The 23,356-nt window shown below is 36.1% G+C and overlaps 1 protein-coding gene across 2 annotated transcripts in view; it reads right to left on the bottom strand.

Moving 5' to 3' along the window:
- LOC125226863 (SUN domain-containing ossification factor) overlaps positions 1-23,356 on the bottom strand; it is a 94,650-nt gene that overhangs the window by 32,370 nt on the left and 38,924 nt on the right. The window contains exon 1 of one of the 2 annotated variants that reach the window (XM_048131006.1): positions 4,484-4,610. The exons of the other annotated variant lie outside the window; for it this stretch is intronic. The gene's annotated coding sequence lies outside the window, so the exon portion shown is untranslated. Of the gene's footprint in view, positions 1-4,483; positions 4,611-23,356 lie in introns of those variants that run through there. 2 annotated transcript variants of the gene reach the window in all.

Here is a 23,356-nt window from a genome sequence, read left to right as displayed (position 1 = left end):
GGAAAATGTTATGCTTGACAACCAACCAACACTATAGACCCATCTAAATAAAAATAAGTGTTAAAAGTGTCGCGAGGAATCGCACTCATCGCCAGATCAGAGGAATTTCCGGCCGTGATCGCTCCAGCCGTGGAATGAGCCGCGTTTCCTGTGTCATGGTTTCCTTACGCATCTATTGGAAGTGTCAGTGTATCGGCTTTATAAAGATGCATTCATAAATGTACAAGTGAATGAACATCTAACGAATGCGTCGCAAGTCGAGCTGTAGTTTACGCGCTTTAAATGAAGCTTGTACGAATTCTACCAAGCAGGGCGCCATCTATATCAATCATATCTTGGTAATTCTTGCACTTGCACCTTATGGTGTCAGTGTATCCGCTTTATAAAGATATACTCATGAATGTACAAGTGAAGTGAATCAATAAGGCCGTTTTTGGAAATTTTTGATGGGCTCTACCGTCTTTAAATATAAGAATATCAAAAAAATCAAAACTGTGTTGAAAAAATCATTGCTCTATCTTCAAAAACCAGGAAGAAAATAGTCGAGAGCGTTTGTATGGAGAATTGACCCCTCCTGTATCGTCTTAAATATTGGAATTTTTCGCTTGCTCGGGTAAGAACTTTGCCCCCTTGTAAATGAAAATAACTATTAACAGTTCAAAAAAGGAGCTGATCTGATAAGTAGTCAAGTACCCTTTTGCTTCGGTAGCTTATTTGATAGGTACGAGTATATGTATTTAAGACGACATGACCATAAGGCCTAAGGCTACTGGAAACTAATTAATAATCATCGGCACTCTCTCTCCATAAGGAACACTTCAGATTTCACTAATCACTAATACCCAGAACCATTTCACCGCAGTAAAACTGTCAAATAAATCTATACACTATAAACTTTAACCAATCCAATACTGACATTCAATAAAGACTCCGCTGAATGGGCCTGTCAAAGTATTTGCGTTGCTGAGACGGACTGTCGATATAACAGTTAATTTTATAGTCACTATTATATTTGAAACTTTTACCTTTTATTGCGATGGAAAGTGGTTTTCAATTGTTAATTACGTTGTAAATATATATAAGAACAAAGACGTAAGTAATCAAAATTGTTAAACGGTGTAATTAAACGTATTATGGTTATTGCAGACTTAATCAGATTCTTTATACTATAAACTGTAAAGTTTATAGTTTTATTCGTTTTATGGTAGTTTTTATTAGGTACTCTCAGGTTTTTAGGGCAGCGGGCCTAGCATGCTATTGCGTCGAGGCGTCCTATTCGCACAAGTTTACAGATGGTGTACCGACGCGATAAGCTATGTTACACTAGCGTGTAAGGCCCGCAGAATGCATTACGGTTGAAAATTTCATTGAAACTGTCGTGTCGATGTGAATCATGCAGATCGCCCCATCAGGGTGAGCACTTGAGCAGTTATTGTAAATTGTAATACCTAGTTCATATGCAATAGGCCCTTGCAAATATGCCACAGAATTAAACACATTTGTTTTCTTGTTATAAATATCCGCTTAGGATATTCTTGCACTTGTTATTTGAGCATTTTTTTTTGCCAATATTTTTTTTTTATTGTTTTAGGGAATTTTAGGTCCATTGTACTCAGAATCACGAGTACTTTCAATCTCGCTGGGAGACAAAAGTGTCCTAGAATTTCCATACATTTTTGTTACCTTCCTCTTTTGTTACCCCATACAACATGTACGGAAAATGGTAACAAAATAAGAAAAAATCGTATGGGACAATTTTTTTAACTACTAGGATTGAAAAAGCTAGTAATTCTGAGTAGAAATAGTATTTTTTTTTTTCAAAAATATCACACTTCATAAGTGGCAAAAAAAAAGAAATGCTCATTTACGAAATTATCCGGCACTTTCCGACGGTGATAAACCTGTCTTGCGCATACGTCAATAGCACTGCACTCGTGAAATAATAAAAAAACCGGCCAAGTGCGAGTCGGACTCGCCCACCGAGGGTTCCGTACAAACTTTCTTTCAAACTACCTAGTAAAAATAATCTCATATTTTCATATAACTCTAATGACTTGACTAGAAGACAAAAGCATAGGCACTAATGAGTATTATAGTGTATAGCGCCATCTCCCGGTCAATTTGCTAACTAATTTGGGCGACCTGGTTTTTCAGGGATAATTCTTTATAATGTTAACCGAAATAACAGTTTTTACTTTATTGGACAGAAGATGGTTTACGTAACATCTCGTATTAATTTTAAGTACGATATACATCCGCAAGGGTGGGTAAATTGAAAGTAAAAATCTGAAAAGTTTTTTGTGAATTAAAAAAAAAGTATTCAAAATACAAACACGATTATATTTTTCCTGTAATATATAGCATAAAACCAATGTTTACTAAAATTTTCATAATTTTTCGTTGGTAAACTTCGGAGATAAGGGGGGGAACGGTATTTCTTTTTACATTTTCCTTCAAAATTCTTTTTTTTTCCACAACAAAAAAATTATAAAAAATAGTTTATTTACGTTCAATTTGAGCTCTTTCCAACGATACCCCACTTGACCTAGTAACTTGAAATTTACAGTTTGCCCCCCTTTCATTTTGGCCATTTTCTACAATTAAAATTAATATATTTAAAAAAATTATACTTTCTATTTGTAGAGGTTTACAATGTTCACAACTATTCCAAATTTCAAGTTGATAGCATTAGTAGTTCTCGAGATATTTAGGAATGTGACAGACGGACAGACAGACGGACAGAGTCGCACCATAAGGGTTCCTGTTGTACCTTTTTGGTACGGAACCCTAAAAAGCTAATGGTAGCTACATGATCTTCGAAATCAAGTTTGACACCATTTACATGTAAAACTATTCTGGGGCCGTCCATAAATTACGTCATTCTAAATTAGGGGGGGGGGGGGGTTGGTCTGCGGATGACGGTAAATGATAGATGGGGGGGGGGGAGTGTTTCGAAATTGACGTCATTCTTATTTATTTATTTATAGTTTATTTTTCACGTACAAAAAGATTATTTCTAAAAAGAAATTTCTTCCAGCACACCTAGTAAGTGAGACTGCAAATGTGAGAGGCGGCTAAGGCGCATACAATACTAAAATAACTCATAATAAACATAAGTAAAAAATAAGTAGTTATATTATATCAATGATTATTGCCAAAGTAAAAATAATAAAAGATGATTCTATAACCAAGTGTTTTAATCATATAATACCCTATTTTTCTCAAATCTGCAATGTTTTATTTTGTCAAACTGGTAATGACGTCAATTTTGGGAGAAGGGGGGGGGGGGTCATTAAGATATGACGATAGGATGATTATAGGGGGGGGGGTCTAAAATCTGAAAAAATCGATGACGTAATTTATGGACGGCCCCTCTATTGCTATCATATTACTCTCATTACACCTTTACGCACAAATAATAAAATTATATCAACATTGAACTTAATTTATATAGTTAAATCTGAATGCCTTTACAGTCATTAATTTTTTATCATAGCACTCTTATGCATATCTTTGACCAATTATTAGTAGAGGTCAGAGAGCACAACGTGTGCTACGCCGTAGCAAGAGTTTCCCGATTCGTAGCCCAAATTATCCGTAGACCCGTGACGCAAGAAGCCGACAGACCTTCGACTTCGTGAGCGATAGACGATATCCCTATAGAAAAACCCACATGACACGTCAAACGTTAAATACACGCAACATATGAGAACGACATGATTTTATCATATAACACGTATCGTCGAATCAGCGTAGACCACGTCAGTTAGCGTTAGTGACTGTACATAGATTAAGATAATTATCGAATGCTAAATAACTTCCTGCATATTTGCTAATGTCTCGGCGTGATAAACATGCCATAGATAACAGTAGACCGCAAACAAACAGCTTAGTGTGCAAATATATTTACTTATCACGTTTAAATTACATAAACCACGTTCGTTAATCGTGGTTAGATTCGCAATGTCAATAACAGCTAATGCAGTATGATATGAGAAAGTTTTTAACGAAATGGAAAGTATTTTAGTTAGGTATTTGAACGTTGGTATTTCCTTATTTTATCATCAGTGTGTTAGTTAAATACGTGAGATAAGTGGTGTATTTGATTTTAATTCATGTAAATAGTTGAGAGATGTAGATAAGATATGTAGTATAGTTATCTAAAATAAAGCCTACTATTTAAATGATATCTTAAAAATTATAAACTAAAATTCAATGAATATTACATACAAATTTTGGAAGAAAAGCACACTCTAATTCTTTTTCGTTGACTGAAAAAGCCCTACGTCTTCACTTTTTCAGCGAAGATTTAACAAGTTACTTAAATACATCCCGTTCCAAGCGACCTATTTCAGAAACGGACCATATTTCACGCCTGAAATACTAAGGTCATACATCCAGACTACACACAAACCGAGCACTATTCACGCAAACAACCACCATTACTGACGAAACACGTCAAATCACAATTATTTAAACAAACCGTGGAAAACGCAGTATTCGAAATTAAAAAAAATATTTCGTTCGAAATTTGAAAAATAAATTCGCGGACGCGGCCGGCTTGTACTTTCGCCACGGTGACAGACGTCTCTCGCGCCCGCGGTCACGCGCCATACTGAATTGCTAATGCAAGTACTGGCTGGCAGTTGAGAGCGAAATTGTTTTCCGAACGCTATATTTGTACCAACTCGAATAAAATTAAACTTTAACCACATGATATTATCGTTTCTTATCGATTAGTCGTTCTCGTTTTTTTTTCTCTAAAGTGCAAACAGGTTGAGCGCGAGAAATCCGCAATGTAGGAAGTTGACACATAGGTTCTGTAGATGATTTATTGTTTCTGCTGAGTTTGGCAGCCTTGAACGTGCCAACAGCCTCGTCAGGTTAATTATAGCTAGCGGTCGAATTACACGTTTATTTTCAATACAGTTAGGCCTTCAAGAACAAATAACTAGTTCATATTATTGAGAGCCTTCAAGGACATGTCGATCAAGAAAAGTCAGTTGTACCTCTACATTTGATTTGTTTGGATAATTGATTCCAATGAATGTCGTCCAACATCAAAGGTGAAGTGCAAAATGAGCATTGCTGAACATTTACAGTTTTTTTTTTAATGCTTATCAAACACATTTGGAATAAACCCAATCCTGCAGAGTGTCGGTCAATTCGATCATAAACGGTGTTAATCTAATAAGCAACAGGAACCAGATTTCCAAGTAATTTCCTGAGTACCTACAGCCAGTATAAAATTGATAGCGACCACCAAAGTGGTATATATCGGAACATATCCTATTTCTAAGGTAATAAGGATATTTTACGTTAACGATATATTTTAACATTTAATCGGTCACTATTAATTTGATAGTGGCTTCATTTATTTTATTTCGCAGTTTATTGGTATAGTCCGATTATCATGAAAACCAGCCATTTTGCACGATGTTTATAGGTCTGTGAAATCTTTTAGAGGCTCTTACAATTTTATTGGTAATAATTCATATTTATTTGACACATGCCCGTATTAACACAATATATTTAGCACGTTTATTAAGTGAAACTCGATTTAATGGTGTTATAAAATAGAAATGGCGACAAAAAGTAAGAAATCAAACTCATTAGTATTGATCAATGGACAGAAAGTACAGACTGCCTGTAATAGTTACCTTTGTTATACAAGGGGGCAAAGTTGTATTTTAACGCCGAGTGTGGAATTGAAAAACGAGCAAGTGAAAAGGATTCTATAGTTGAACCACGAGCGAAGCGAGTGGTTCTAGAATAGAATCCTGAACTTGCGAGTTTTTTAACACACGAGAAGTAATATACATTTGCACACGAGTGTAACACAAAACTTTTCCCCTCACTATAGCGAGGAAACTACAACGCAAAAAATGCGTTTATCACTGCTTCCAGTAGTTCCAAGGTGGTAAAACATCTTGATTACTAGATTCACCTACTTTTATCAATTTTAAAACAGTTAATTTGACTTTATTCAAGGTACTTTACCCACTAGTGGATAAAATGCGTTTTTACCCGGTAGTATTAAAGGACAAAACACGTGTTTCCGAGCTAGTGAGGGGAAAAATGTTATATTGCTAATTATTCGAGTCGGAGATGTACTTACTGGTACCTTCTAGTTATTACATCCTAGTCTATGTATCGGTTACCAACCGAATGAACATACGGACAATCTGTTTTCCTTCATTAAGAGTCACTTGCACCACCGAAAATGGAGGGTTAACCCAGGTTACCCCACCATTTTATATGGAATTTGACAGTTGACAGCCCACTAACCTTGAGTGAAGCGGGGGGTGCATAGTGGCCTTAAGTAAATAGTAAAATTGGAGAAATATAACATAGCTAATATCTTATGATAATTGGTCTGCACCGCGCATCACACTTTTTATAACTCTCCATCTTCACATTGTCTCGATGCATGGCACGATAAAATACATTAAATGTAAAGTTATATTGAAAAACTAATTAATTCTATCTAAACTATTTTTAACCTACTACTCTGACACAATACCACCATGGGCGGCAGTGATCGCTTACCATCAGGCGACCTGTCTGCTCGTTCCCATAAACAAAACAATATATTTATAACTTAGTGTGAGTTTTTACAGACAGAATAGTTTTATTACATAAATCAACAGTTAAAAATAAGTATTTGAAAAAGTATAAAATTTATAACAATAAGTCAGATTATAACTCTTTTTGTATTTTAAGAGACCGTGTTAAAAGACTCGAGCGGGAATGTTATCTGTCATATATGCATCGAATTGAATGTAATATTACTCGCAATCCTAAGCAGTTCTGGACCTACATTAAGTCGCGTAGTAGTTCTCATGGTATACCTAGTTCTTTAAAATACGGTGACATAGTCATTTCAAGTGGTACAGATATTTGCAATGCATTCTCTGACTACTTCTTCAAAACCTTTTCCGCACCCAATAGTGGTTCAGACACAATATCGTTTAGTAGTGATTCTAACTCACCAGCCGAAATATTTAATATCGAAGTAAATCCTGATTTACTTTTCCGATTACTTCTTAATCTTGATCCTTCTAAATCAGCTGGTCCTGATGAACTTCCGGCTCTGTTTTTAATAAACTGCGCTAAAGGACTATTGAAGCCTATTGAGTTACTGTTTAAGCGGTCACTGAGCGAGTGTGTTGTTCCGAATATTTGGAAGTCCGCATTCATTACCCCTGTGCACAAAAAAGGGTCTAAGTTAGAAATAATTAATTATAGACCTATATCCAAACTGTGTATCTTATCAAAAGTTTTGGAAAAAATAGTATACGCACAAGTTTATGATGCTATCAAACACTCTCTGAACCAAAATCAACATGGTTTTATGCAACGCAAATCGACAGTGTCTAACCTAGTGTTGTTAAACGATTTTGTTACAAGGGCAATGGACGATGGTAATCAGGTTGATGTCATTTACACTGATTACAGTAAAGCGTTTGATCGTATTGACCACAGGTTACTTATTGTCAAACTTCAACGCATAGGTATAAGTGGCGACCTGTTGAGGTGGTTTTCTTCGTATATTGACAACCGATCCCAAGCAGTCGTTGTGAGTAACTACGTTTCTGGTTGGGTAAATGTTCCAAGTGGTGTTCCACAAGGATCTTTGCTCGGTCCCTTGCTCTTCAACATTTTTATCGATGACATCTCTGTATGCTTTAGGTTTTCTAAGTTGCTTTGTTTCGCTGACGATATGTAAATTATTGCTGAGATTAAATCAGTTCGGGAAGTGGCTCTTGTTCAAACCGATCTTGACCGTCTTGGTATATATTGTAGAGATAACAAATTAGATCTTAACCCTTCCAAATGTCATGTAGTTACTTTCTCTCGTCAGCGATCATTGATTATGTCTGTTTATGCCTTAAATAATCAAAATTTATTGAGAGTATCTTTCCTAAAGGATCTAGGCGTAGTTCATGATTCAAAGTTACTATTTGATTCTCACGTGGACAGCATCGTGAAGAGCGCTACCAAGTCCCTTGGGTTCATAATGCGCAGCTCTTCTGAATTTAAACAAGCTAAGACGTTGAAAATCCTATATTGTTCATTCGTACGAAGCAAACTTGAGTACGCATCCCAGGTCTGGAACCCCTGTTACAATATTTATATAGACAGGATCGAGCGGATACAGAGAAAATTTATTAAGTTTTTATGTTTTAAATTAAGTACTCCTTATAACTCATCTCAGTATGTTAGTGTATGCAAAAAACACCATATGTTGCCTTTGTATCACCGTCGGGAAATCGCTGACACTACTTATTTCCTAAAAATCACTAGCGGCAGCGTTGATTGCCCTGATCTGCTTGGTAGTATTATGTTCAACACTCCCAATAGGGTTAAAAGGTACAATCCACCTATTTCGATTCCCTTTGCGTCCTCGAACTACAGACGTAACAGTTTCCTCGTTCGCGCAGCTAGAACACTTAACAGGCTATCTAGAGAGCACGATATTGACGTCTTTAATGCAAATACCCAGGCTATACGGCGTAATTTAAATCTTAAATTCTTTATGTGAGCTTGCCTTTTAATTTTTATTTTTTGTTTTCTTTTCTATTTCGTATGCTTGATGATTTTTCTTCTTTTTAATCTTCCCGGTTTTTTCTTTTGTTTCGCATCTGTATTAACATTAGATTTATGTACTTGTCTAGTCTAAGCATATTTGTATACCTACTTGTAATACCTAATACCTAGTGAAGTTAATTTCTATAAGATTTCTATCGGTGAGAACCTGTAATTGGCCTCTTGTTTCTATTAACATGTTTCATGTGCTGTTGGTTTTCCAATAAATAAATAATAAAATAAATAATAAATAATAAACATCTTAAATATTGGACCTAAGGTACAGCGGGGCAAATCTCGACTGGGGAAAAGATGGATCAGTTACAATTGTCCCCCTAGTCGAGATTTGCCCCGCTGTACCTTACACAAATTTGTAAAAATGCTTCCTATCTGGCCAGCAACTGAATTCCGCCATTTTTAAAAACCGTAAGAAGCATCAAGCGACGAGGTTAATGCAAATTCAATGTTGCTCTCAGATCAATAACCCTCGGCCATGTGAGCAAACTTGATAAGGATACGTAACATTTATACATAGCGATACGTCGTAAGCTGTAGACAGTTTTAATGCCTTTAATATGTAAAGTTGAAAGAATAGTTCCTCTTTATAATTATGGGCTGAGTAAACTATCTGTGCGGAAATAATTGGTTTATAGTGGAAGGCAGGTATTGGTTTATAGGTGAAGCGCTGGTGGCTTAGCGGTAAGAGCGTGCGACTTTCAATCCGGAGGTCGCGGGATCGAACCCCGGCTCGTACCAATGAGTTTTTCGGAACTTATAAGCGAAATGTCATTTGATATTTGCCAGTCGCTTTTTCGGTGAAGGAAAACATCGTGAGGAAATCGGACTAATTCCAATTTGGGTTGGAAGGTCAGATGGCAATCGCTTTCGTAAAACTAATGCCTGCGCCAAATCTTGGGATTAGTTGTCAAAGCCCACCCATGGGACCCCAGGCTCCCATGAGCCGCGGCAAATGCCGGGATAACGCAAGGTGGATGAGTGGAAGTCAGGTCAGGGGGCCGATTTTTGAGTCTCACGGCGTTCGAATTCAGAAAATTGTCACTGAAAATAATAGGAAATTCACCGTTTTTAACCGGTATTTTAGTGACAATGAGACTCAAAAATCGGCCCCCAGGCTTGGCTTGTCTGTCTCTTAAAGGCTCATTAAGACGGCGAACGCATACGATTTTAGTTAAATTATGCGGACCATTGACGTTCATCAATTCAGATACAAATAATGGAATGTATTGAAACTCGCATGCGAATTCTCGTACCATTTAAATGAGCTCTAAGTTTCCACTGTTCTATGGACAGCTGAAGACAAAACTGACATGCATTACTCTCTAACTTCCACACTTGTGACATTTATTAGAAAGCAATAGCTGCAGGGCTAGCACATGATTGGCGCGAGCCGCGCGAGAGTGTGTCGTCGCGACTTAGAGTTACCCGTCTTTATGTCATTCATGCAACCAAGAAAAGTCGGGTGTTTTATGTCGCGGCGATATACTGTAGCGACAATCATGTGCTAGCTCTGCTGCATTGAGCAGCGAAAATCGTAGACGAATAAATCAAATAATCAAGTATTTTAACAGTGTCATGTTGCATACCGGTTATGCATATGATGCATATCTGAATATGCAGTATTATAGAGACATAGACATCCGATCTGTTACGTAAACCTGACGTTTCTTTACCCACTGATAGCTGTCAGGCATTTATATTGACATTTGACAGTTCCTAATTGGCGACAGGTTTGACAAGATAAATACGAGTATATCTAACCAATCCTAAATCCAGTCAAGATATAATAAATTTAATAAATACCTCTTACCATTGAATAAATTAATATGAATAATTTGCAAAAAGTAAAAATGGCCCAATGCTTAAAGTAAGGAAACTAGCTGTAAACCATCAGCCATTTTTAGCTTAGCGGTTAAGATATGTACATGAAACTGCTACTTTTTAAAATTTTGAACTTTAATAAAAAAATGTTTCGTATTAAATTTAACAGAATTTTGCCATTGAATAAGGCGGAAAATTGCCCATAGTGTATAATTTGTACGAGAAAGCAGACGTCAAAGGTCAATTGAGGGTTAATGCTGCTTAATTTCCTTCATATGGGTAACCCGTAAGCAGGAGTACCACTTAGTCGTCGTTAATAATAATCTATGGGCCTATGACATTGACATAAAAAATCAATTAGCACCCGTCGTTAGCGATAAATGGTGGCCTAGCGGTAAGAGCGTGCAACTTTCAATCCGTGGGTCGCGGGAACCCCGGCTAGTACCAATGAGTTTTTCGGAACTTTATGTGCGAAATGTCATTTGATTTTGCCAGTCACGTTAAGGAGGATGATGTTAGGGATAAATGAAGTTACCCTTTGACTGGAAATGGTACAAATAATCACATACGAGACTTATCTATTCAGGAAATGGCATTAAACAAAAGTCTAATGACGTAGATACAGATGTTGTGTTTGCTTGTTAAATAAACATAATTAATGAGAGTATTCATGAGAAGATTTGCCTCCGAATGACGTCATCTTATACCATGTTTATCTGTAATAATATAATAAACATATGTTATTAATCGTTATTAAGTAAATTATTACAAGTTGAGCTAACAAAAAAGTTATTGTACAACAAGTACATTGAACTTTGGTTAAGATTTTGTAAATTTAATTTTATCGATATTCAGAATCATCATAATCTAAGGTTTTATAGCCGAGGAAAGCCTAATCAAGCAAATGTCTCTTCTAGTGTACCTAACCTATTTGTGGGTTACCTTCTCCAAATTGCCATATCTTATGTTCTGACATTCTGAGCTTGAGCCTGCCTTTACCGTGTTTTCAATACATTTTGCTAATTTCATCTTCCCATATCTCTACTATAAGTATCTATCATTCTAACTTAATAGGCCATTGCCAACCATCTCTGGTTACGTAGCAAAATACACCAACGCTTACGATAATGTCGTTATCGTAGCTATAGCTATCTCTGTATCTCTTCAGTATTGGCGCGACAGAGCCAGACTGCGTTTGGAATGTTTCGATCGGCGTCCAGCGTCGATTGTCATTCGACTAAACCGGTTGATGAGAAGCTTCTTCTGAGAAAGCTGACGCGAGACATAAAAGATAATCTGCGAGCGAGCAATTTCCATCAGTCTCGTTACTTACAAACGAAGCGTGACCGTGAAATGAAGAGTCTGGGCTGTGTTGTGACGTCACAGCCGTGGCTTTGAAGTTGGGATTATAAAAGTGCTGGTACAAAGGGCAACACAATTGCATTGTGAATTTAAAAGTTCGATTGGTGCGTATTGAACAAACGCGGCAATTGTTTGAATCAGCTTTCGATTGTGTTGCGTGTAACAGCACCGTAAAACAATATTCCCGTCAACTTTGTTTGCCATAAAATCAAATTTTAATTGATCAATTTTGTTACCAACATTTAGTAATACAATTCGACTTTCGTAACCAAATAGCAGGATAATTATTATAATTAAGAAAATATAGATACCAAAAAACTTGTTGAACGAAATAAAACTGGTTGTATTTTCTCAATTCATCAACAAAATCTTGCCAGCAATACAAATAGGCTCCATATTAGTTGGTGCGTATTGAACAAACGCGGCAAATTTATGTTTGCTTTCGATTGTTTGTACAAACTTTTCGAGAACCGTAAGTACAGTCTCCGTTATATTTCATTTAGAACAGCCAGTAATACAGAATGATAACATTTATAACAGCCAGTGTGAGAGCACCAAATCTAGGTACTAATCAAAACTATTATGTGTGACGTTTACTCTTAAACATTAAGACCTCAATGGTAGAATCTCTGAGATCAAATCAAAGTAAAAGTAAATTGTTGGGTATTATTTTCTGCACATTAAAAGCATATCACGGCATACAGTACATTCCCTACACGCTCCTAAGCACTCGTAACAAGCCTAGAATGATTTAACGCTCCGTCTAACACTAAATCTAACCTTAAGAGGATACGGTAGCGAAAATGCTAAAATGGAAAGGAGCCCCCCTTTCAACTTGGGAATTTTAGTTAAATAATAAATATACAAGTGTTATTAACTAGATTTATCGAAAAAAAATTGTCCATTAAGAACAACTCAGTCAAAAGATATTTCAAAAAAATCTTTAAAATCGAGGTTCCGCTCTCGACTCTTTCCTCCTTCAAAACTTAATCAATCGGAACGAAATTTGAGAATCTGAATAACAATGACATAATCTATGTCGGATCGTTTAGCTTTTTTGGTTAATTGTTACCAATCTTGAGTATCACACCTTTTTTTGCGCATCAATGAAAAAGGCCGTTTTTGGAAATTTTTGATCACAGGGTGCCTTACTGTTAAATAAACTTAAAGCTCCGGCTGTACAAAATTAAGGACACAAGTGATAATAATAGAAAAAAATACTAAAACTGAAAATAATAAAAAACGGTGTCGAAATAAGCTTGCTAGGGGAAGTATATGGTGGTGATAAATAATTTAAGATTTTGTATATTTTATAACATTTATTTATAAAGAAAATTCTTGCCAAAATGAGTTTGTTCAGTTGGTTCTTAATTTAGTTACTTACTGCGCTAACCGTGTGAAAACTGACCTATAATTCTCTTGTTCGACACCAATGAAATGTACAGAGCTCAGCGGGAAGCTAGGTCGCTTAAAAGGGTTCTAAGTAAATTTTCACACAAGTTATCTTAATTTTTAACTAGAAATTATACTACTAAAATACCTAGGTACCAGTTCTCAAAAATATTTGCTTGCTCTAAATTACTGACTCTATGAATTTAATCTAACTAAATTTCAGCTGACGCAGTTGCCCTGACCATTAGAAGGATAAATTGGACCGACCTCTAAGATGGTGAACCTTCGGGGAAAGCTGTGGCAGGTGGCACGGGACCTCCCGGGGAATGTTGGCTGCACAGCGGAGACTTTTTAACCCGGAACGCGTGCCACGTGGACACCGAGATAAATGCGGCAGAGGCAGGCCGTCCTCCAGCGAAACAGGACCCAGAACTTGCGCCGGTCACAAGGATTTCCAGAGTTGCATAAGATTTGAATCTTATCTATAATATAATAGTAATCTTTTTATAATAGTAGTCTTTAAAAAGCAGAATATCAAAAAAATCAAAACGGTCCGACACAGATAAAAATAATAACAATCTGTGTTGAAAAAATCATTGCTCTATCTTCAAAAACCAGGGAGGAAATAGTCGAGAGCGTTTGTATGGAGAATTGACCCCTACCGTATCGTCTTAACTCGACTTTCTACGTAAGTTGAACAGTGATCGAATAGAACAGTGAACATAATGATGACACTAATGAGCAATTGTGCGGCAGTCAGATATATCTGAGCGGTCTAGTTGCTCAAATATACAGGGTGTTTGGTAACTAGATGCAAAAAAGAAAGGTACGTGATAGTCTAGGCCATTTGGAACATTTTTAGCTATACATGTCTGAGACAGGACCTAATTTAATTAAGGACAACTCACAACATATTCCCTTCGCGACATTCATATCGGTCACACGACAAACCTTGCATAATATAACCATTTCTATTTTAACATTTGTATTAAACCTTGCATAATATAACCATTTTTTTATTTCGGGACGAACCAAAAATCTTCCTGTATTTGATTGTCTAATGTTTAAAAAAATCAAGTGTTTTTTTTAGTTTATTAGGCTACATTAGTTTTAAAGTTTTCAGACCAGAACCAGAACTAATGCCAGCCATAATTTTACCCGTAAATCGAATGCATTCGTTTCAGAAATCGTGTTTTTTTTTCAACGTTTAGGTTTGCATAACTTTTAACTCATAATGTACAGAATTTTTTCATTTCGATAGTGTTATATCTACAATTAATATCTACATGCAGTGCAATTACTCTTTTTTTGTTGATACTATTTCATTCAGTTTTAGTTTTTTGTGTGTAATAGGTATTATTATTTAATTTTCACTATTACCTTTTGTGTGTCAATTCAATAATCCGTTCCACTAACAGTATTCTTCGAAAAACTGATGTTTATGTCGATAACAGCTTTTCACCTTAATCAATATTACAATCAATAATGGTGATTATTGGATTTCTGCGACCTTCACGAAATTCACCTTGACTTGGAACTTTGTCCTAACTCGGCTAGCAAAAATTTCTGCTCCTTAATACTTAACATTAGATACTTTACTAGTAATCAATTTTCGGCAAGCCGTTGAGAATCGGCTTGTATGGACCAGCCGCTGCTGCTACACATACAAGTATTGGTTTAAAAGGAACTTGTTTGTTCGAAACGATTTTGTACGAGTAAGTACCTACTCGGTTTGCTCTAAATAGAATGACCGACTTCAAAATATTAATATGGAAATCTAAATATATATAATTTTTAAGAAAAAAAAAAACCGTCGCCTTTCGGGTTCTGTTGAAAGCTACTTGCGAATGTTGGATTATGTAGAAATGTGTAAGTATTTTTTAAAACTGCTTTTAATGCTTTAATTATTAGATGGCAACACAAATGAATATACGTATAACGTTAAGATTTGAGGAGTTTCCTCAATTCCTCATGAATCCGATTATATTATAAGAAATCGAAGCTTGACAAACTTTGACTTCAAAACTCAATATGCTTAACAAACATAACTAAATAAATGTCACTGTTCTGAACTTAAATGCATGCTTTTCTTACAAAATACCAAAGTCACTATGAGTGTGCCGTTCAGGTTTGAGGAGTTTGGTTCTGACTATCATCAGCAGTTCCACTGCACCAAATGTCACTGTTCTGGACGTAAGTGCATGCTGTTCTTATAAAAATACCAAAGTCACTATAAGCGTGCCGTTCAGATTTGAGGAGTTCGGTTCTGACCTTCATCAGAAATTCCACTGCACCAAATGTCACTGTTCTGGACGAAAGTGCATGCTGTTCGTATAAAAATACCAAAGTCACTATAAGCGTGCCGTTCAGATTTGAAGAGTTCCGTTCTGGCCATCATCAGCAGTTCCACTGCACCAAATGTCACTGTTCCGTACCTAAATGCATGCTCTTCCTTTAAAAACACAAAAATCACCATATGTATGCCTTTCAGATTTGTGGAGTTCCCTCGATTTCTCCAGGATCCCATCATCAGAACTGGGTTCTGAGAAAAATGGGACCAATCTGTGTGCATATACATTCAATCAAAAAAAAAATTTCAAAATCGGTCCAGTACCGACGGAGATATCGAGGAACAAACATAAAAAATAAAAAAAAATAAAAAAACATACAGACGACTTGATAACCGTCCTTCTTGAGATATGAGGCGACGGTTAAAAAGAAGAAACTGACTGACTGACTGACTGACTGACATATCAACGCACAGCCGAAATCCCGGTCCTAGAGATTCCAAACTTGGCACGTTGGTTCCTTATAATAAAGTGCAGAAGAGCACAAAGAAAAGATTTTTCAAAATTTACCTCCTAAGGGGGTGAAATGGGGGTCCAAAAATTTGTATGGGAAAACAATATTAGATTAGTACGCGGGCGAAGCCGCGGGAAAAGCTAGTCATATTATAAAAACGTTGTTTATGGGTACCTAATAAAATGATAATACTTTATACAATTTTAACTATTAAACTCCCGTGAGACTCATACATATTTAAAAATATTTTAAGCGGGTTACTCACGTATTAAGTCGATATAGCGTTCGACATGTAAAAACGGGGTCGCTACTCTTGAGAAAGGTTCTCGAAATTGAACCGAAACATGTCGAACGCTATATCGACTTAATACGTGAGTAACCCGCTTAAAATATTTTTAAATGTAATACTTTATACATTTTAAGTCAATATCACACGAATTTGTAAACTCACGCCTATTCCCAAAAGGCGTAGCCAGAACACAAGAAACCGCTCAAGTTCAAGAATGAAAACAACAAACGAAATGATTGAATGAAGTCATTGAGATGTCATTCTGATATGAGTGTACGCTTTAAATAAATGAAAATGAAAATGAAAATGAAAATGAAATATTTATTTTTCAAGTAGGCATATTACAATGCGCATATGAACGTCAAATAAAGCTACGCCGGCTCTAACCCTACGCCTCAGCCTCGAGAAGATTTCAGTCCCCCCTCAGTTGGGAGGGGGGTATCCACTATGGGACCGGCAAGAAACTCGGCGGGCAACTTCTTTTCAAAACATTACATCTTATAATTAACATGCATTAAATAACAACATACAATTTAACATGCAAAAGTATTCATCAAAGAATATGAACAGACTAGGTACTCTATGGAAATCAATTTCAATAAATTATATTATTGCTTAATAATACGTCGTTCTTCTTCAGAGAAAACATATCAAATTGTCATAGAAGAAAAAGATAATATGAATCTCAATATCATTAAATATGTAATTTACCTACACAACATAAAATATAAAATATTTGATGTGCTTTCTTATCTGAACTGTGTCCTCTATACATAATACAATTATTTTAATTGCTATTCGTTTTTTGTAGTTTCTGGTTCGGGCCATGCATGTTTGTCTGTCAAATAGTCCTCAACTCTGTAATAAGCCTTTAACATCAATGATTTTTTTAAGTAGTTCTTAAGAGCTGGGAGGGGTAATCTCAAAGCAGTGTCAGGTAACTTATTATAAAAATGAATGCATTGCCCAACAAATGACTTCTGTACTTTACGGACACGAAACTTCTTTATGGCAAGCTTATTTTTTGTTTCTAGTGTTATAATTATGGATATCAGAATTCTTAGTGAAACAGTCTAAATTCTTAACAACATAAATTATACTATCATAAATGTATTGGGAAGCTAAAATTAAAATAATAATGATTTAACTATTAAATTGAAAAAAAAAATCCTTTTGCTAAAAACAATACGTATGTAGTTGTAAATTTTGTTAAGATACGTAAGATAATTAATAAACACATTACGAAAAAGGCTTTTATCTATCTTATAGTAATGTATACTTAGAATGTATAGAGAATTTCATAAACCAAAACATAATTGTTATTAATGGATTATGAGTACAAATGAAAAATAAAACAATTATAATAGTATTTTATGCAACAGGCGTTTAAAGGAGGTCAAAAAAGACGAGTGGCGTGGGTAACAATTTGAGGCGAAGCCGAAAATTGTTATTAAAACGCCACGAGTATTTTTTGACTCAGTTAAACACCGTTGCATACAATACTTTTTCTACGACCATGCACATACTTTTGAATAGTTTTCTAGAATAACTTTCGTGAATCTTAGAACAAATTAAATTATTCTCATTTGAAAATATTTTAATTTGTATTTTTTAAGTAGTAACACTACTATTATACTATAAACATTAAATAAATGTCATATACAAAGAAAAAGTGACCAAGGCCTCCAAGTGTTCCGAGCTGGAATCGAACCAGCGTACTCCGTTAACCGGACGGATGCCTGTAAAACCACTCGGCCATCGGATCACGAAAGCAAGGGTCGAAATTTCCAAGTATATGACACAATTACCGAAGGCTTAGCGCCCCCCGCCCTTGGAGGCCTTGGTCACTTTTTCTTTAACTTTCGTGAAATTCGCACTGTTTCCTACAAGTATTTTGACTTGTCCTCTGCAATGTTTCTGCACTCACCCTGTCGCTCGCACTCCCCCGCGCCGCCGCCCGCCCCCGGCCGGCGCCCCGCGGCCCGCTATATCCCTTAACGGCTACCTAACAATGCTGTAAGAGCTATATCGTATGCGTGGGTACGCGGGGCGCCGGCCGGGGGCGGGCATCTTTTATGTAGGGTTTTAACAATCTATGCACGACACGGTAAATGACGAATAACAACACGGGACTAGAAAAAACCCATAACATAATTACTACCACATTCCTAAGATAAGGCTACGAAATTTGACCTAAAGCCATTACCAGACCTCCCCTAGCCCCGTTATCCGTCATTCATTAACCCAGCTGCGTCAGAACAGATAACATTATCTTTACTAGATATGAGATGAGCCGGTATGAGTCAGTTAATCATGTAAAAACCCATTAATACTATCGTGTTTGATTAGGATGGACAATGGTTTGCTATCTTCTACTTACTAAAAATTCAGCGAAAAAATATACTCCGTGTGTACGGTCGAGGAAATTGATTATATAGCAGTTAACGGTTCACATTACATTTCACAGCTCTTAGCTTGTACATGTCAACCAAATTTACTTGAACAGCAAATTGCTAAAGAATCTACTTCCTTGACTGTACATACTAACATAATAAATAAAAAGCGGATTAAAAGCCTGGCAAAAATGTGTAAGTACTTCAAACTTGGGTAAATCCATTCTGCTATAAGGTTGATTATCTTTCAGATCAATATTATATTTTTTATATATTCAACCTTAAAGCAGAATGGATTTGCCCATGTTTGAAGTTAAGCGACACAATTATCATTGGTTTGAAATGAACGACATGGCACTTTTTTAATTGTATTCTTTTTTATCAGGCTGTAGAGTCAAGGAATATAATCGTCGCTTTTTAAAATTCAATCTGAAAATCTGTATGATATGAACTAATGAATATTTAAGAATTTTGTCTAAGATGTCATGATCTTTAATCATACTACTTTTAATATCTTAATTAGAGATTCCGAGTTTTCATATATATATAGGATCGCATGGAATGTGCATTAGTTCTACTTTCAGGACAAAATTCAGGAAAGTATTTAGATACTTTTCCTGAATTTTGTCCTGAAAGTAGAACATTCCATGCGATCCTATATATATGTCCTATATATATATATCTATTTTTTTTATGGCTTTCACTCCTCGGTCTTTTTTCCGAGGTGGATTTTGCCAATGACGACGTTTCTCAACATACAACGCAAAAAAAAAAAATTAAAAAAAATCTATTTGAAGATCTTTATACGACCTATAGACTTAGGCACTTTAGCCAAATCGTTTATATTCGTTGGCCTTCGGCTAAGTTCGTCTCTGAGACCTAATTAAGCATCGAGCGACCTCGATATTCAGACTTCAGCTCAAGAAAGTACTGAAAAATGTATATTAGCTCTTCTGTAGGTAAAATAAGGGCTGGCTGTTTAATTCAGTCAGTGAGCACGTCTGTAGCGTGAAATTATTTTTAGGGATCTCATGGAAGACAAAATCGGTAGACAATCAGATCAGACAGAATGTATTATCAAATCAAAATTACCTATGATAGAACAGTTACAGTACCTATTTTAATAAAGCCTGACCATGAATATATGAGCAATTGTCAAGAGGGCGCTGTAAAGCATAGTTAATTTAGAATTGGTACGCGATGGGAGGAATTTAATTTTTAAATGAAAAGAAAAAAGTAAACAATATTTTTTATTGCAGAATATAAAAGATCGTTTATTAATTTATAGACATGTGTAAGTAATGCGAGTAATATCACAAATGTGATATCACTTGAACACGTAATATGGCATTACGTATCACTCCGAGAAATCCGCCATCACCTCTAGCATTACGTATCACCCGAACGCAAATGTCGGAAACTACTAAAACAGTGCGCGTAATGTTTACTGCCCCATGTGAAAACTGTAATGGTGTAACAACTGAGATGTTTGAAAGCATCACTTATTACACTTATTGCTTTCTTATTTCTTATCCCGCTCTCGCGCTCACACGCGCCGCACTAAGCGCTCGGTCGCTCTCGTTCTAACCATCAAAATATCATACGATGCTTTCGGCTATTTCCGGAAGAGTTCGGAACGCGCCACTCAGCCGAACGCGGTCGCGTTTACGTAGTTGCAAATTTCGCTTGCGAATATGATTTTATAACACTCCAAAAGATTTAAAACTGCAATGCGTCCCCATAGAGCTTATTTTATTATTATCATTTCTTATAATCATTTTGTGGATGCGGGTAAACAGAGTAATTTTGTCTGTGAAATTGGGCGCGCCGAAAACAAAACATTATTATTATTGTTGTGAAATGTTTAGTTGACTTTCGCGGCTAATAATGTATCTAGATGGACATTAGCATTACGTACATGTGTGGTAGTGGTATCGTATGATCCATAAGTATAAGTAACCATTTGCAAATTTTATAAAATATACATAATTCACGTAGCGGTGACAAAAAGCAACATGTAATGGAACTACGCGCTGATATGAGATGCGTAGCCTTGTTGATGACTGTGATGGTGCCATCTCGCGCGCTGTTCAAGGTCGGGTAACGTTTCGAGTGATGTATGATGTGACATCACAGTGAGATGTTACTTTCTCGGAAAAGTGATGTGATATGGCATTACATTTTGAAGCACTGTTTCGCGCATGTCTATTAATTTATAGCGTGTCACATATATTTCAATCATTCAGTATGTTTATGCACAAAATTACGGACTTTTCTGAAAATAGTATTCATCATCCTCTGAACAAGATTTTCATCCATCTTTTTTGTCTGTTGATTCCGTGTGGACCGCAAGGAGTGGATATTTTGAATTATTTTGCCACTATTATTTAATTGTCCTTTAATGAAATAATGATTTGGGCAATAATTATTGCCTAGTAGTTTTCTGGAAATTCAACAATTTAGCAATCATTGACCCCAGACCAAGGGGATTTTTCACGTATTTGTTCACAGTGCATTTTCGCCGGTCAACGTCCATCATCAATAACTTACAAACGCAAAAAGTTAGATCAACCAAATTTCTAATATAGAGTTATCAACGTATTAAAATTAAGATGTGATTATTAGTTTTTTTTAATTTTTAAATATATTTGCCAATACTATGTTAACTATGCTTTAAGTATGTGGCGAGAGTTCAATATACTATTTAAAAAAAGTGCTTTTGGAATTCCGCAACATGTTACATGGCGCTTAGTCATATATTTCTGGTCAGGATTTACTTATTATTCGAGGACGAGAAGAAATTTTTATGTATGTATTAACGATTTATATTTGATAAATTAAATACGTGATCGCCAGGCGGTCAAAATGACTCGTCACGCACCATCAACACATCTAGTCAGCTAACAATTTTTTTAAACTCAGGAAAAATAAAGGGCTCCTGCTCAAGCGAGATTTGAACCAGACTTCGCCTGGCCGGAAGTTAACCCAATTCCGCAAAAAAATCTCAATTTATCAGGGATTCTCAATTCTGGCCTCTAGTATTACGCCGTACTTTTAGCAAAGGCAAATCTGGTGCCGTAGCTGAATGTCATTTCTGCGACACGAAACGAAAACGAAACGTCGCGATAGGTAGTCTGGCTCTGTCACGCCAATACGCACGAGGGTTGTCTATTGTTTGCCCGACAGTCATTTAACATAATATTCATTTGCCCGAATCTAACTTGCCTGAATTTCATTTGCCCGAATGATTTGTTTACCATAAAAATCATATGACATACTCGTTGTTTATCCGAATATTACCTTCCATAATCATACAATGCCATACTATTTGTTAGACATATTATTAAGTGCAATAATATGGTTTCATAGAATATTCAAACGCCATAAGCAATTATTGCCATATTAATTGTTGCCCATATTATTACCTAACCTAACCTACTTTCTGATAGCAGTTTCATTTTCCAGGGGTCACAGTTCTAACCTAACCTAACCTACTTTTCCAGCAGTTTCATTCTCCAGGGGTCACAGTTCTAACCTAACCTAACCTACTTTCTGATAGCAGTTTCATTTTCCAGGGGTCGCAGTTCTAACCTAACCTACTGTCTGATAGTATTTTCATTTTCCGGGGGTCACAGTTCTAACCTAACCTAACCTACTTTTCAAGCAGTTTCCTTTTCCAGAGGTTCACAGTTCTAACCTAACCTACTTTCTGATAGCAGTTTCATTTTCCAGGGGTCACAGTTCTAACCTAACCTAACCTACTTTCTGATAGCAGTTTCATTCTCTAGTCCTTCTAGTACCTATTATAGTAGTTTTCGATTCTGCCAAAGCACATTATGGAAATTGACTTTTCTGGACGCTAATTTGTATGACAAATGATGGTATGGAATGTGGTAATTACGGATTTCGATGATTCTGACAAATGACATTATGGAAACTGACTTTATGGGAAACAAAGTTTCTGGCACTAGATTAATATAGTAAACAATGATTATGGCATAAGATGTTATGAGAAACAATATTATGATTGTTGAATAGGATGGCAAATAAAATTATGGCAAATGAAATTCTGGCAAATGGGGGTATCCCACGCACGAGCTATAGAGATAGATATCTACGAGCGTTTCGTTTCGTGAGCGTTTGTGCCATTCGGCTACGTACCCTGATACCGATAAAACGTAACTAGTCGTGATCTAGACACCGATAAACTGTACTTTGTGATCTAATTCGTCTTTTAGAGGGCGTACGGAATCCGTAGTAAAACTGTGTACAATAATACAAACCGCCAAATAGCGGATTGAGCCGCAAATAACGGACTAAACAGTTTTAAAGAGTGCACGACATGACAGCTGAGTTGACGTTACAGCCGTGCCGTGTAACTACGATTTATGCGACACATAATACGTATGTTCACACTTTTGTGTTTTTGCAGTTTTTGTTATATATAATTACAAAGCACAAGGAGCAGATGAAACAACGTACTCGAACTTACAACTACAAATAGAGCAACAATTTTATTATTAATCTTTGCGTTATATCAACTCAGTTTAAAATCAGCATTATAGATTATAGATCCTACTGGTAAAGCGATTTCCCAGATAGTACAAAAAATAGTTACGTAACGCAACAAACAAAAAAGTCACAGTTCTAAATAGTGACGTAATGAATTCGTGAAGATTCTCACGATTTT

This window comes from Leguminivora glycinivorella, chromosome 6 (genome assembly GCF_023078275.1).
Source record: "Leguminivora glycinivorella isolate SPB_JAAS2020 chromosome 6, LegGlyc_1.1, whole genome shotgun sequence".
Taxonomy (NCBI): Eukaryota; Metazoa; Arthropoda; class Insecta; order Lepidoptera; family Tortricidae; genus Leguminivora; species Leguminivora glycinivorella.
Note: the sequence above shows the minus strand (reverse complement) of the source record. Positions and strands in the feature narration are given on the sequence as shown.